Here is a 16165-nt window from a genome sequence, read left to right as displayed (position 1 = left end):
ATTTTTTTCAAATAGTGAGTTTTTATCCCAGAAGCTATAGATTTGGGGTTTATCAAACACTAGATCAATTGTGTCTTATGTGTCTAACTTATTCCACTGATCTTCTCTATTTCTTAGCCAATACCAAATGGTTTGATGACCACTGTTTTATAATATAGTTTTAGGTCAGGTACAGCTAGGCTACTTTCCTTTGCATTTTTTTTCATTAATTCCCTTGATAGTCTTAACCTTATATTGTTCCAGATGAATTTCATTATCATTTTTTTCTAGCTCTATAAAATAATTTTTGGCAGTTTGATTGGCACTGAATAAGTAGATTAATTTAGGTAGAACTGTCATTTTTATTATATTAGCTCTGCCTACCCATGAGCAATTGATATTTTTCCAGTTGTTTTGATCTAACTTTATTTGTGTGAAAAGTGTTTTGTAACTGTATTCCTACAGTTGCTGGCTTTGTCTTAGCAATAGGCTCCCAGATATTTTATGTTGTCTACAGTTATTTTAAAAGAGATTTCTCTTTCTATCTCTTGCTATTGAATTTTTTTGGTAACATATAGAAATGCTAATGCTTTATTTGGATTTATTTTATATCCTGCAACTTTGCTAAAATTGTTAGTTGTTTCTAGTAGTTTTTTAGTTGATTCTCTAGGATTCTCTAAATATACCATTATATTATCTGCAAAGAGTGATAGTTTTGTTTTATTGAGGTATGTTTTTTTTTTATATCTTTGCCACTTCCTAATGCTTCTACATCATATTTGCCTTTACCTCAGCTCCAGTAAAACTCTTTCTTTCCATAAATAAATTCAGGGTGTTCCAAAGGTCTTAGAACAATTTTGAGTTATTAAAATTTAAATCTGTTCATTAATACATTTTAAACTGCTTAAATTTAAAATTACATTAATATTTTAGGATATTCTATAGAGTAAAGTAAATCAAAATAACACATTGATCATAACTAAAAATATATTATTTAATACCTCTTATCTACCACTTCTCCATTATGAGGTGAGCCATCTTTCACCATCAAGTCATGTTCATCCAGAGTTTTGAAGTCTTTCAGGGTTGTTTTTCTTCATTCTTGTTCTACTTACTTTATTAGTTCATACAAGTGTTCTCAAATTTCTCTGGATTCTTCATATTCGATAAGCAAATGTGATAGGATTATCTTTATAATCAAAAAGCTTTGGGTTCAATTGTTCTCTAACCTCTCAATGTCCCAAGTAATTCTCTCAAACAATAAGCTCCAGAACAGCTGCTGTATGTTGGTGGAGAGATTCCTTACCAGGAACAAACTAAGTAGATTAAATTAGAAGTGATTCTTTAAGAATTGCCTGTTCATATCCATTTATCAGTTGGGGAATGGTTCTTTTTCTTATTAATTTGGGTCTGTTTCTTATATAACTTGGAAATTAGACTGTCATCAAAAATAATTGTGGCAAAGTATTTTTTTACCCTAGTTTCCTTCTTAACTCATAGCTGTATTAAATTTGTTTTTGCAAAAACTTTAATATTAGGTAATCAAAATTACCCATTTTATTTTCTATTTTCCTCTGTATCCCTTGTTCGGTCATGAACATTTCCATCTCTCCATAATTCTGATAGGTGTTTTTTTGTTGTTGTTGTTTTGTTTTTTTCTGTATTTCTCTCATTTATTTAATGATGTAAACTTTTATATCTAGGTCTTGTGATAAAAGGTATGAAGTGATTGGTTTAAACCTAATTTTCTACATCTTGAAATTCTCAGAAGTTTATCAAATAGTGAATTTTTACCTCAGTAATTGACACTTTATAATTGTTGAATCGAAGACTACTAGCTTCATTTGTTCCTACATATTGATCAACTGAATTATCTCTGTTTTTTAACCAGAATCAATGTTTCATGGTATTGTTTGAGATTGGTATTGCTAAGTCCATTTCATCCCCAATTTTTCCTTCATATAAATTTTGTTATTATTTTTTCTAGTTCTATAAAGTAATGCTTTACTTTGATTTTTTTATTATATCATCCTAGTTTGTGAACAATTAATATTTTTACAATTATTTTTATGAAAATGTATGTTTTATTTCATTTTTAAATTTTATTTCTTTATGTTTATATGAATACAGATATATAGATATAAAATAACCACTTATATATTAGAATAATTTTTAAAAGTTTTGAGTTCAAAATTCTATTCCTTCCTTTCCCCTCCCTAATATGGTAAGCAATCAGACATAGGTATACGGTAAGCAATCAGACATAGGTATACATGTGTAATCAAGTAAAACATTTCTGGAGTAGCCATTTTGTACAGGAAAACTAGAACAAAAGAAAAAGAATGAAAGAAAATGAAAAATGGTATTTTTGAGTCTATATGCAAACAATATCAGTTCTTTCTCTCAAAATGGAGTATGCTGGGCAGCTAGGTAGCCCACTGGATAGAGCACCAGGCCTGAAGTCAGAAGGACCAGAGTTCAAATCTGGCTTGAAACACAACACTTCCTAGCTGTGACCCTAGGCAAGCCACTTAACCCCATTGCCTCAAGGGGAAAAAAAAAAAAAAAAAAAGATGTAGTATGCTTCATCATTAGGCCTTTCATTGTGTTGCTGAAAATAATTAAGTCATTCGTAGTTCTTCAAACATTTTCCTGGTCCTGTTCATTTCACTTTGCATCAGTTCATGTAAATCTTCTCAAATTTTTCTGAAATCCGGCTTGTCATTTCTTAGAGCACAATAACATCCTTTGATTTCCAATTCTTAGCCACCATAAAAAGAGCAGCAACAAATATTTTTGTAAAACTAGGTCCTTTTTTCAATTCTTAGCAAGTCTTTGGAATATAGACTTAGTAGTTGTATTGCTGGATCAGAGGGTATATACACAGTTTTACAGCCATTAGGGTAAAATTCCAAATTGCTTTCCAGAATGATGGGGTCAGTTTACACTTCCACCAATAGTGCATTAGTGTTCCAGTTTTTTCACATCTCCATCATTTTTCTTTTTTGTCATATTAGCCAATCTGATAGATATGAGATGTTACTTCAGAGTTATTTTAATTAGAGAAATCTCTAATCAATAGTGATTTAGAACACTTTCAATGTGCCTATAGATAGCTTTGGTTTCTTTGTCTGAAAACTGCCATTTCTCCAATTATTTTCCAATTTAATGTAAATATCTAATTCTAATTTAATATAAATATAATTTCCAATTATATTTCTGTAATTATTAAGTCTGTCTTTATTTCCAAAAACAATTTTCTAGCCATTTTGGAAAGGTCCCATGTATTACTTCCCTTCAGTTCTCCTTCAGTCCTATGCCAGATAGGCATATGCTCTTACCAGTGCTAGCTGGCCACTAAATCCTTTTGCAAATGAAAACAGCTTGGAAATTTCACTATGATCCACCCTTTAGGGTCACTAGTGTCAGAACATTCTATGTCATTCTGTCCCTAGCATTATCTCTTTATCTATTCTATTTTACCCTTTTGTCTCTGGATAGCTATATAAATCATAATCTGACTTTCTGTGTGTCTCTAGAAGTTGCTAATCTCAATTTTTGAGGTCTATAAAGGGGAAGACTCTTTGACAACAGAACAAATGTTTTCTCTTGAAGTCCAGAGTCTTAAGGTGTCATTTGCAAAATAGTGCAAATGTCTTTAAAATATATATATATATTCGAATATTAGAATTTTGGGCTAATAATCCACATTACTTTTTTTATTTGAAAAGATGTTGAAAATCAGAACAAACTTCAGTATGTATAATAATAGATTTATAGTACGCTTGTTTGTATAAAATACTCACTTCCTGGAAATAACCAAACTTTCAAAACATTCTAGTATGCATTACAGAATTCTGGGGGAATTTGAGCATAGGTAACAGAAATGGTAAATGTAGACTCATTGTGGCAAATTGCCAAATAGGGACTTATTTCACATTTAATGCCTTGTAGAAATAAGAGCATGAAATGAGCTTCCAAACTTGACAATAAGGCTTAAACATTTTTAAAGCAATAATATTGTTGTCCTCATTTATTTTTCAAGATCTTTAGGCTATGCATTCATTTCATTTGACAGGAAAACAGCAAGATTTTTAAATGGGAGATCTCTCTGCTATGGAAAATGTTATCCAGGTAGGTTTTTTGTTGTTGTTGTTTTGTTTTACTTCTTGAAAGAGTTTTGAAAGCATCTGTGTAAAAAAGCTTCTTGTTGAATCCATTAGTGTGGCTTTTCAAATAGAATTTCTGGTTTTTAGTTGTAGTTCCAACTTCCTATCAATCCTATAACATAACTTAAATAGAAATAATCTCTCTGTTTTTTCTTTTTAATTTTTTTACATTATTTTACAGGTGTGCTTTAATAATTTTGATGAGTAACTGTACTAAATCAATTCCTGTTCCCCTGGTTTGTTTCCAGATTCTGATACCAAGGGAGCAAAGTTGATGAGGTGCTCTTAGTTAACATAATAATAATAATAAAAGCTAATATTTATATAGTGTTTGCTGTATGCCAGGCACTATGCTAAGTGCAATTATTCTCTCATTTGATCTCACAACAATCCTGAGAGGTAAGTGCGATTATTATCCTTATTTTACAGATGAATGAAGTGAAGTTCACAACTGACCCAAGGTCACACAGCTGGGAAGTATCTGAGGTCAAATTTGAACTCAGGTCTTCCTGATTCCAGATCCTCTGCTCCACTCACTGTACCACCTAAGTGGGACATTAGGGATTAGTTGAATCAGTCTGAATAGAGAATTCTAATATTCATGTAAGTAGATTTCCTGAATATTCTTGAAATAATAGATGTGCTATAGAAAAAAAAAAAAAAAATATATATATATATATATATATATATATATATATATATATATATATATATATATATATATATACAAGTCAGGAAATCCGGAGAACCTAGCTCTTCAACTAGCAGTGTAGCCTTAGACACTTAATGCCACTTCTCTGGTCTCAATTTCCTTTTCTTGAAATGAGATTAGACCAAAAGATTTCTAAAGGATTTTCCATCACTAAAATGATTCTGGATTCTCTTTTCTTTTTTTCCCCAATAGCATTTTATTTTTCCAAATACATGTAAAGATAGTTTTCATCATTCATTTTTGTAAGATTTAGTGTTCTAAATTTTTTCTCCCTACCTCCTTCAAGACAGCCAGAAATCTGATGTAGATTTTATGTCTACATGGATTCTCTTTTCTTACCAATACTGTCTCACTTAGATCTAGTTGTCTAGGTTAGTCATGGTTGTCTCTCTCCCTCATCCATGAACTTTTTTTTTTAGTAAGATAATTGGGGTTAAGGGACTTGCTCAGAGTCATACAGCTAGTAAATGTTAAGTGCCTGAGGACAAATTTGAACTCAGGTCCTCTGACTCTAGCTAGGGCCAGTGCTCTAACCACCTCATTAGTTGCCCCTATTGATGAACTTTTTGAAACTTTATCAGGCAGTCATGTAAGGAAGCAGGAATTCCAATGAAAAAAGGCAATTAAAGGCTATGCTTTTAAAAATGTCTTTTCAGATAATATGGTTTGAGAGGCCCCAACTTGAACTAGAATGATGAGTAAAGGCTTTTTCAAGATTATATCATTTGTGTGTGGCCTTTGAAGACTGGAACATGCTATTATGTAAATTTTAGGGGATGAAATAGTAAGTAGAAGGGACCATAAACTTGAGTCTTTAACAGATTAGGTTTTCTAAAAGCCCAAAATATCAAATATAAATTCATTACAGCAAATATATGAAAAAGAGTTTGGGGTAAGTAGACTATTTCCAAAATAAGTGATTGGCAACATGAAAACAATGCTGGCAGCTATAAGTAGAATTAATGTCCTTTACAACTAATGTTGATTTAATCTAATAGTCACTTCATTTTCATGGAATTTGATTTTGTACTGTTTCGACTTTAGATACTATTGCTAGGAAGAAGAGGTCTGAGCTTGAGCTAAATGGCCCAACCATCACGATTCCTTCACGCTTACTACTTCATAATTCAAACTATAAAAAGAATCCCCAAGCCACATCTCCTCCCCAAAAGTCACATTTACACAAGGAAAAAACCTAGGAGCTAAAGCAAAAAAATTGATGGAGGGAGAGGCACTAGCTCAATAAAGATTGCAGGGAATTAGGCATGTATTTGTTGCCTCTCTCTATAGAGTTTCTAGTATTTTCCCTTATTAAAGTGACAAGTCAATCAGTAAGCATTTCTTACTGGGGATATGAAAACAGGGAAAAAAAATTAAAGCTTTATCTCTGTTTATTTCTAGATCATTATGTGTGGATTGTAAAGAAATAGATCATTATGTGTGGATGGTAAAGAATATTTCTAACAATATGTTTGCTGTAGCCCATTTCAGTGACAATAAAATAATTTGAATAGAATATCCTGTAGAATATTCAATTCAGTGAACATTTATTAAGCAATTGGAAGAGTTGTATAAACACAGACACAATAATGGTGCAGCTGTGGACTGACCACTCATTCTGGAAAGTAATTTGGACTTATGCAATGACAATTACTAAAATGTCCATTATCTAGAGATTCCACTGCTTGTAGAATTCATTGCAAGGAAATCAATGATAAAAGCAAAGGTATATACATCATTTTGTAGCAGCACTTTTTGTGGCATCAAATAACTAGAAACAAAGTAGATGCCTATCATTTGGGACATAGTTAAATAAGTTTGTGAAACAAAAAAATTTGGGGGGGGGGGGGGGGAGTGGGAGGCAATCCAGGCTAGGTAACCTGGCCCGGGTCACACAGCCAGCAAGTATCTAAGGCCACATTTGAACTCAGGTTCTTCTGACTCCAGGGCTAGCACTTTAAGTCATGTTTTAAAGGAAGAATGTTTAAAAGCATGAGAAAACATGATGATGCAGAATGAAGTAAGCTCTTTACTTTGCATAAGAAAAATAGTATGTGTAGATAGTAATTTTAATGATGTATATAGAAACAGTAGCAACAATAACAAAACCAGAATGCTTTGAAACTGTCATGATCAAGCTTAGTCCCAAAGTAGACATATGAGAAGTATCCTTTTCTTTTAGGGAGCTCAGAGGAGGAGGATCTACGAGTGTAGAACACTGTTTTTGTTTTTCATTCATGTCTGGCTTTATGGGATCCCATGGACTTTGTCCTGGAGGTTTTCTTGGCAAAGACACTGGAGTGGCTTTTGTTTTCCTTCTCCATTGTGTCCCCATTTTGCCAAAGAGGAACTGAGGCAAATAAAGGTTAAGTGACTTGTCCAGAGTCACACAGCCAATAAGTATCCAAGGCCAGATTTGAGCTCAAATCTTCCTGATCCCACTGCTCTGTCTATAGCATCACCTAACTGTCCCATAATGAGATGGTTTTTTTTTGTCTTAGTTTTGTTTAGTGGCTTTTCCCTCACTTTTAAAAATTCTCTGCTATAAAAGATGCCTTTCTGAGACGGGAAGGGAGAGGGATACCTTGGGATATGTAGGCAATATAAACCTCACCCCCCAAAAAAAAATAAAATCAGTAGACTTTCTTTTTAAAGAAAGTATAGGGTATTGTCAAGATGTGCTTGGATGAGCTATTGGGGAAAGTATGGCTCTGGCCCAGACTTGTGCTAAAATGATAGAGAAGTTCTTGATGGCTTATTTATTTACCTTTTGTCTATCCTCAGTGATTGGTGAGTTCAGAGATGTAGCAGTTACTAGCACAGTGCCATGTACTTTATAGCTGATTGAGGGATCGAAATGTTTAGTTAGCATAAGCAGAAGGTCTCCAGATGGATGCCTAATGATCCCAAGTGGGGAATTCATGCATGAGAACTATGATTCAAGATGTTCTGAATTAACCTTACCTACTCTCAACAGTTTCACACTCTCTACACAAATTTTATCATTTCATCATTTTGACAATTATTAAAATGTCCATTGCCAGAGATTCTACTGCTTGTGGAATTCATGGCAAGGAAGTCAATGATAAAAGCAAAGGAATATACATCAGTTTATAGCAACACCGTGATATCAACTAACAAGAAACAAAGCAGATGACCATCATTTGGGACATGACTAAATAAATTTGTGACCTAGAATTTTTTTTGGTAGGAGGAGGCAATCAAGACAATCAACCATCTCTTTGGGCCTTGGTTTCCCCATCTGTAAAGTGAGTAGTTTGGACTAGAATCTAGTTCATCTAGGCATTTGATGGTTTCTGAGACCTCTTTCAGGTCTGATGTTGTATGATTATAGTTTCTTGAACTTAGTTTACATGGAGCTTTGGAAAGAAAATAATTTTATGTATGTTTCCAATCCCCCAATTAAAATTTTCACTTCATAAGAAAAAAGATGATACAAAAGAGAGCAAGAAAAATTACTAATGGGATAGAAATGGATACTCTAAGGGAAAACAAGCTTTCATTTTTATTTAGGAACATTTGAGTGAGTGTACCCCACTATTGAACCTAACCCTGTCTTAAGATTTCTTCTCCTTAACTGCTTCATGCCCCAGGTAGAAATATCTAAGAGAGGGATGGAAAAATGTATGGCTTTTTTGTATACTCTTTTTAATAAAAATAAACTGGGATAATTCTATTATCCCATGATAATATGAGCTTACGAATAGCAAAGTAGTTCTGATTTTTCTGAGAATTTATGTAACAATTGATTAGGTGTTTGCTTTCCTTTCTTCACTGGTTCTAATGCTGTTACATAAAGTCATCCAAACTGCAGGGTGGTTTAAAATAGATCTCAGCAAAAGTGAGAGTCTTGTTGTGAATGAACATTTTCACACATCCCAGAATCCAAACCTGCCATTGAAGATGACAGACAGTCACTTAAAAGGATAAATGGAATCTACTGCAGATAACTTGCTGAAACCAAGCATCAGATTCTTAATTCACAATAGACACAAAAAAGTAATCACTCAACTATGTTTGTCCACAAAATTTTTAAAATGTTAAGCAATATATATTTTAAAATGTGTTATATATTAATATATACATGAATATTCATACATATAGATAAATGATAACTTGATAAATTCACTTATATAACTTACATTGCTTACTTCAAAGCCCAGATAGAGATTCCTTAGTCAAATTTAGATTCCCTGCCTCTAATTAGGGAATAATTAGCCTGCCTCTATTAAAAATCCTCTCCTACAAATGAACTATCTTTTTTCTAAATCAAATGCAATGAAAGGAAGCTCCCTGAAGACTGGAACTCTTAGAGATTTGGTTTTGGTCTGTGTATCTCCAGGGCATCCAGAGCTGCCTGGAAAGGAAACTTCCATTCCCTAGTTATTGTTCAGTACAACTCTTCATGACCCCATTTGGAGTTTCTTGGAAAAGATGCTGGAATGGTTTGACATTTCTTCTCCAACTCATTTTACAGATGAGGAAACTGAAGCAAACAGAGTGAAGTGAGTCGCCCAGAATCACATATCTTAAATTTGAATTCAAGAAGATGACTCTAACTCCATATCCAGCACACCATTCACTGAGCCATCCAGTTCCACCCCAATATCCTCCCCCCATAGGAGAGTTACTAAATCTCTGTGAGTTTATTTTTATATATAAAGTAGATATAAAAATCCTCTTACTACCTATCTAACAATGTTGTTATCAGGTAGTGTTTTGGGGACTACCCTTACTTGCTTCCCCAAACAAAATTTGTTGGATTCCTTTAAGGATGACTACCCTAGGTTCAAATTACTCTTTGGATTCTCACTCCTAAAATTATACCTCTTAAGTTGTTAGTGATGTTTTTTATCCTTTCAGTAGACAATCAGAGACATAATTACTTTAGGATAAAACCATTTATTTGAATAGCATAGTAAGAAATTTCTATTGAGGAATTTTTTTTTTTAATTAAGGTACCTGGTCCAGCAAATACACATACCATAGGATAGATCATTGTGTCTTACCAATCTTTACCTACAATAAAAAAGGATTATGCAAAACTTAAAATGTCCTATAAATGTGAACTCTTCATAAATGATATTACTATATGTAATCCACAGTTATGGACATCATACTGAAATCTTCAGTAGCTAAATGAATCTGTGTTCTCCAAGTTTACCTCCTTGCCTTAGAGACTTCTTTATCTCCCTACAACCAAAGTACTCTCTTTGGAGATGTCTCCATACTTTGACTTGTTAATCTGATTGTTGAATCCTTAACCCAAACCATGCTCACTTTCACTCTTCCTCTGGCTTGCCACAGAGTGTTTCCCTTTCTTAACCCCTTTCCTGCCAGGAATCCTTTAATTTTTTTCTCTTTTTTTAATTAAAGCTTTTTATTTACAAAACATATGCATGGGTAATTTTTTCATCATTGACCCCTGCAAAACCTGTGTCAGGAATTCTTTATATATTAATTTCCTCCACTTGAATGTATGCTCCTAAAGCATTGAGGATATCTTTTTTTATTTATTCTTTGTATCCCTAATGTTTAGTGCAGTGACATGCAATTGATATAGTGATCACTTAATAAATGCTTTATCTATCCTTCTCATAAATGTGAGTAGTCCAAGGTACAAATCCCAAACTATCCCATGCTTCACATCCTATGTAACATTTGACCATGTCTTCTTGTAAATCCTACACAGTTTATCCTCCCAAGATTCCCAGAGGCTTTCTTCTAAGTTTCTTGCTCTTATCCCAGTACCAATGTACCAGATAGATTGCCTCCTATCTGTTATCTGTTGATCAACAGCTCCTTTTCTCACTGTGTCTCCAGTTTTAAGATGCTCTTTGATCCCAGTTTTTCTTTGGTGATATGCTACAGCCTACTCATGTCTATCACATGATTTTTTTTTTTTTGTCCTCTGGGCTACCTGCAATTTTTTTTTAATTTTAAAGTAATTTTTTATTATAGCATTTTATTTACAAGATAAATGCATGGGTAATTTTTCAGCATTGACAAGTGCCAAATCTTTTGTTCCAATTTTTTCCCTCCTTCCCCTCCCCCTTCCCCAGATGGCAGGTAGACCAATACATGTTAAATATGTTAAAGTATATGTTAAATACAATTTATGTATACATGTCCATACAGTTATTTTGCTGCACAAGAAGAATTGGACTAGGGGCAGCTATGTGGCTCAGTGGATAGAGTACCAGCCCTGAATTCAGGAGGACACGAGTTCAAATCTGATCTCAGATACTTAACACTTCCTAGCTGTGTGACCCTGGACAAGTCACTTAACCCCAGCCTCAAAAAACAAAAAGAAAAAAAAAAAGAAGAAGAAGAAGAATTAGATTTTGAAATAGTGTACAATTAGCCTGTGAAGGAAATAAAAAATGTAGGCGGACAAAATTAGAGGGATTGGGAATTCTATGTAGTAGTTCATCCTCATTTCCCAAAGTTCTTTCGCTGAGTGTAGCTGGTTCAGTTCATTACTGCTCTATTGGAACTGATTTAGTTCATCTCATTGTTGAAGAGGGCCATGTCCATCAGAATTGATCATCATATAAGATTGTTGTTGAAGTATATAATGATCTCCTGGTCCTATTCATTTCACTCAGCATCAGTTTATGTAAGTCCCTCCAGGCCTTTCTGAAATCATCCTGCTGGTCATTTCCTATAAAACAATAATATTCCATAATATTCATATATCACAATTTATTCAGCCATTCTCCAATTGATGGGCATCCACTCAGTTTCCAGTTTCTGGCTACTACAGAGAGGGCTGCCACAAACATTCTTGCACATACAGGTCCCTTTCCCTTCTTTAAGATCTCTTTGGGATATAATCCCAGTAGTAACACAGCTGGATCAAAAGGTATGCACAGTTTGATAACATTTTGGGCATAGTTCCAAATCACTCTCCAGAATGGCTGGATGTATTCACAATTCCACCAACAATGTATCAGTGTCCCAGTTTTCCCACATCCCCTCCAACATTCCGCATTATCTTTCTTTGTCATTCTAGCCAATCTGACAGGTGTATAGTGGTTTCTCAGAGTTGTCTTAATTTGCATTTCTCTGATTAATAATGACTTGGAACATCTTTTTATATGGCTAGAAATAGTTTCAATTTCTTTGTCTGAGAATTGTCTGTTCATATCCTTTGACCATTTATCAATTGGAGAATGGCTTGATTTCTTATAAATTAGAATCAATTCGCTATATATTTTGGAAATGAGGTCTTTATCAGAGCCTTTGACTGTAAAAATGTTTTCCCAGTTTGCAATTTTGATTTCTTAAAAATTGTTGTGCTATATTAAAAATATGGTTCCAATAGGAAAATTCTCTCTGAATTCCAGAGGTCTCAGCTCACAAGAGATCTCTTTACTATCACTGAAGAAAGACTCTGTTACTTTAGCATACTGGATCTTACAGCTACAGTGACTCAGGTACACTCCTAACAATTCCAGGGAAGAAAACAAGTCCTAGAATTATCTCTGAAAACAGATGCACAAAACCCCTGAAGCTTGGGAGAGTGCACCCTCCTCCCTTGAAATAGAGCCCTACTTAACAAAGAATTAAAAGACTAATAATAGACTAATTAGACTAAAAGACTAATAGGCTAGGAAAATGAGCACTCAAGAGATAAAGATTTTGATCATAGAAAGTTTGTATGATGACAAGGAAGATCAAAACACACACTCAGAACAGTAACAAAGTTAAAACTTCTTTATTCAAAGTCTCCAAGAAAAATAAGAATTGGCCTCAGGCTATGGAAGAGCTCAAAAGGGATTTTGAAAATCAAGTAAAAGAAATAGAAGAAAAAATAGGAAGAAACTTGAGAGTGGTACAAAAGAAAATACAAAAAGCTAATGAAAAAAATCTTAAAAAGCAAAATTGGTCAAATAGAAAAAGAGGTACAAAAGTTCACTGAATAAAATAATCCCTTAAAAATTAGAATTGAGCTAATGGAAGCTAATGACTTTGAGAAATCAACATAAAATTAAGTAAAAACCCCCAAAATAGAAAAAAATTGTGAAATATCTCATTGGAAAAACAACAGACCTGGAAAATAGATCCGGGAAAGATAATTTTTAAATTATTGGTCTACCTGAAAATCATGATTAAAAAAAGAGCCTGTACATCATCTTTTAAGATATTATCAAGGAAAACTATCCTGATATTCTAGAACCAGAGGGTAAAATGGAAATTGAAAGAATCCATCAATCACCTCCTAAAAGAGAGTCCAAAATGACTCCCAGGTCAAAGAGAAAATATTGCAAGCATCCAGAAAAAAATAATTCAAGAATAGTGGAACCACAATCAGGATAATACAAGATTTAGCAGCTTCTACATTAAAAGACTGGAGAGCTTGGAATATGATATTCTGGAGATCACTGGAGCTAGGATTACAACCAAGAATCACCTACATAACAAAACTGAGTATAATACTTCAGGGGGAAAAAAATAGAAATTCAATGAAATAGAGGATTTTCAAGCATTCATGATGAAAAGACCAGAGCAGAATGGAAAATTTGATTTTCAAATACAGGACCCAGGAGAAACATAAGGAGATAATCAGAAAAGGGATATATAAGGAATTTAATAAGGTTTATCGCATTCCTACAAGGGAGGATGATGCTTGTAATTCATCTAAACTTCCTCATTATTATAATAGGAGAATATATAGACAGAGAGACAGTTGAATATGAAGAGATATCTTTAAAAAATGAAATTAAGGGGTAAACGAGGAATGCACTGAGAGAAAAGGAAAGGGAAAGGTGGAATGGTGTAAATTATGTGCCATAAAAGAGACAAGAAAAAGCTTTTACAATAGAGGAGAAAAGGAGAAGAAGGGAGTGTTGTGAACCTTACTCTTATCAGAATTGGATCAAAGAAGAAATAACACACACTCAGTATGGCTAAGTAGGGGAAAGGAAAATGGGAAGAAGGAAGAGTAATAGAAGAGAAAGCATATTGAGTGAGGGAGTGGTCAGTAGTAAAACACTTTTGAGAAGGGACAGGCTGAAGAAAGAGAGAGAATAGAATAAATGCGAGAAAATACAGTTAGAGTAATTGTGAAAAAAAAAATTTTGAAGCCAGTTTCTCTGATGAGGCTTCATTTCTCAAACATAAAGGAAACTGAGTCAAATTTATAAAAATAATAAAAACCATGTCCTCAATTGATAAATAATTTAAAATTATGAACTATGCCCAAAAGCTATAAAATCATGTGCATCCTTTGACCTTATAATACCACTACTAGGCATGAATCTCAAAAGAGATTTTTAACAAAAGGAAAAGGACCTATATGTACAAAAAGATTTATAAACGCTCTCTTCTCAGGGTAAGAAATTGGAAATTGAGGGGATACTCATGGTGCCCATCAATTGGGGAATGGTTGAATAAATTGTGGTATGTGATTATGATGGAATATTATTATTCTATGGAAAATAGCCTTAAACACTGCAAAGTCCTCCATAGATTCAAGCAAAGTGAAATGTAGTATATACAAAGTAATAGCAATGTTACGGATGACCAGCTGTGAATGGCTTTGCTATTATAATTAATACAATGATCCACAACTACTCTAAAGGACTTATGATGAAAAATGCTATCCATATTCAGAGAAAGAACTGATATGTCTGAATAAAGATTGAAGTATACTCTTATTTTTTTTAATTTTTTTCTTGAAGGTTTTTTTTGTTGTTGTTGGGGGGATGGGGAGAGAAAATCTGTGTTTTCTTTCACAACCTGACTTTTATGAAAATGTTTTGCATAACTTCACATGTGCCTTCTTAATGGGGGGTGAGTAGAAAGGGAGAGAATCTGGATCTCAAAGTTTTAAAAACAAATGTAAAAAATTGTTTTACAAATAACTGGAGAAAATAAAAATTTAAATTAAAAAAGTAGTACAAATGCAAGGTGATGAAGGCCTGCATCATGGTGATAGTAGTGTCAGAGAAGAGAAAGGAACATAGAAGATAGATGTTGTTCAGATACAATCAACATGAGTTGGCAATCTATTGAATATTAGAAGTCCAGTTAGAAAGATGAGTCAAGAATGCATCGGGATTGTGAGGATGGTGGTACCCTTGTCAATAATAAGGAAGTTAGACAGAGGAGAGATTATTAAGTAAAAATGATAAAGATCTCAGGACTTAAATCTTCACTGGATTGAACTCTCAGGCTACAAATAGTGAAACAATTGAGTACTTACTACATGCCAGGCACTGGGCTAAGTACTAGGAAACCAAATAGCTAGGTGGCGCAGTGGATAGAGGGACAAGCCCTGAAGTCAGGATTCAAATTTGACCTCAGTCATTTAACACTTCCTAGATGTGTGACTTTAAGCAAGTCATGGAACCCCAATTTCCTCAGCAAAGAAAAAAAAAAAAAAAGTCCTTACTCTCAAGGAGTTTATATACTCTTAACTGGAGAAACAAGATGCAAACAAATGTATACAAAGTAAGCAATATACAGAATAAAAAGGAAATAATTACGAGGGAAGGCACTGAAATTAAAAGGGGTCCAGAAAGATTTCCTGTAGAAAGTGGGATTTTAGTTATAATTTAAAGGGATCCAGAGAGATCAGTAGTCAGAGTTGAAGAGGGAGAGAATTCTAGGCATAAGGGGACAGAGAGAGAAAATATTTGTAGCTGAGAAATAGAAGGTCAGTGTCACTAGTTCAAAAAATACATGTAAAATGTAAAAAGACCAGAAAGATAGGAAGGGGCTAGTTTATGAAGGGCTTTGGATGCCATACAGAGCAAGGTTACAGAACCACATTTCTGGAAATCTTCAGGAAGAAAAAAAAAAAAAAAACAATCTACCATATATCCTGAATAGTTTAGATATTCTCCAGAATACAAGCTGTAAAAAAAAAAAAAAAAAAAATCATTCATTTATTCAGTGTCTACTACATGGCATATAATGCACTAGGAGCTGGGGATACAATATAAAAGTTAAGTCTTTTCCTGAAGGAATTTACATTCTAAAATATGGGAATACAATATCATTTTTTGAGGAAAGTGGCACCAAGAAAAAAGAGTTTTGGTATAGATGGGGATTTTAAATGAAAACATAAGGGACAGCTAGGTGGTGCAGTGGATAGAGCACCATCCCTGAAGTCAGGAGGACCTGAGTTCAAATCTAGTCTCAGACATGTAATAATTCCTAGCTGGGTGACCTAGGGCAAGTCACTTAACCCCAATTGCCTCAGCAAAAAACAAACAAATAAATAAATGAAAACATAAGACAAATGTCCTGTAACAATGGCATTATTGATTTGATT

This window comes from Sminthopsis crassicaudata, chromosome 1, assembly GCF_048593235.1.
Source record: "Sminthopsis crassicaudata isolate SCR6 chromosome 1, ASM4859323v1, whole genome shotgun sequence".
Taxonomy (NCBI): domain Eukaryota; kingdom Metazoa; phylum Chordata; class Mammalia; order Dasyuromorphia; family Dasyuridae; genus Sminthopsis; species Sminthopsis crassicaudata.
This window is presented reverse-complemented; position numbering follows the sequence as displayed.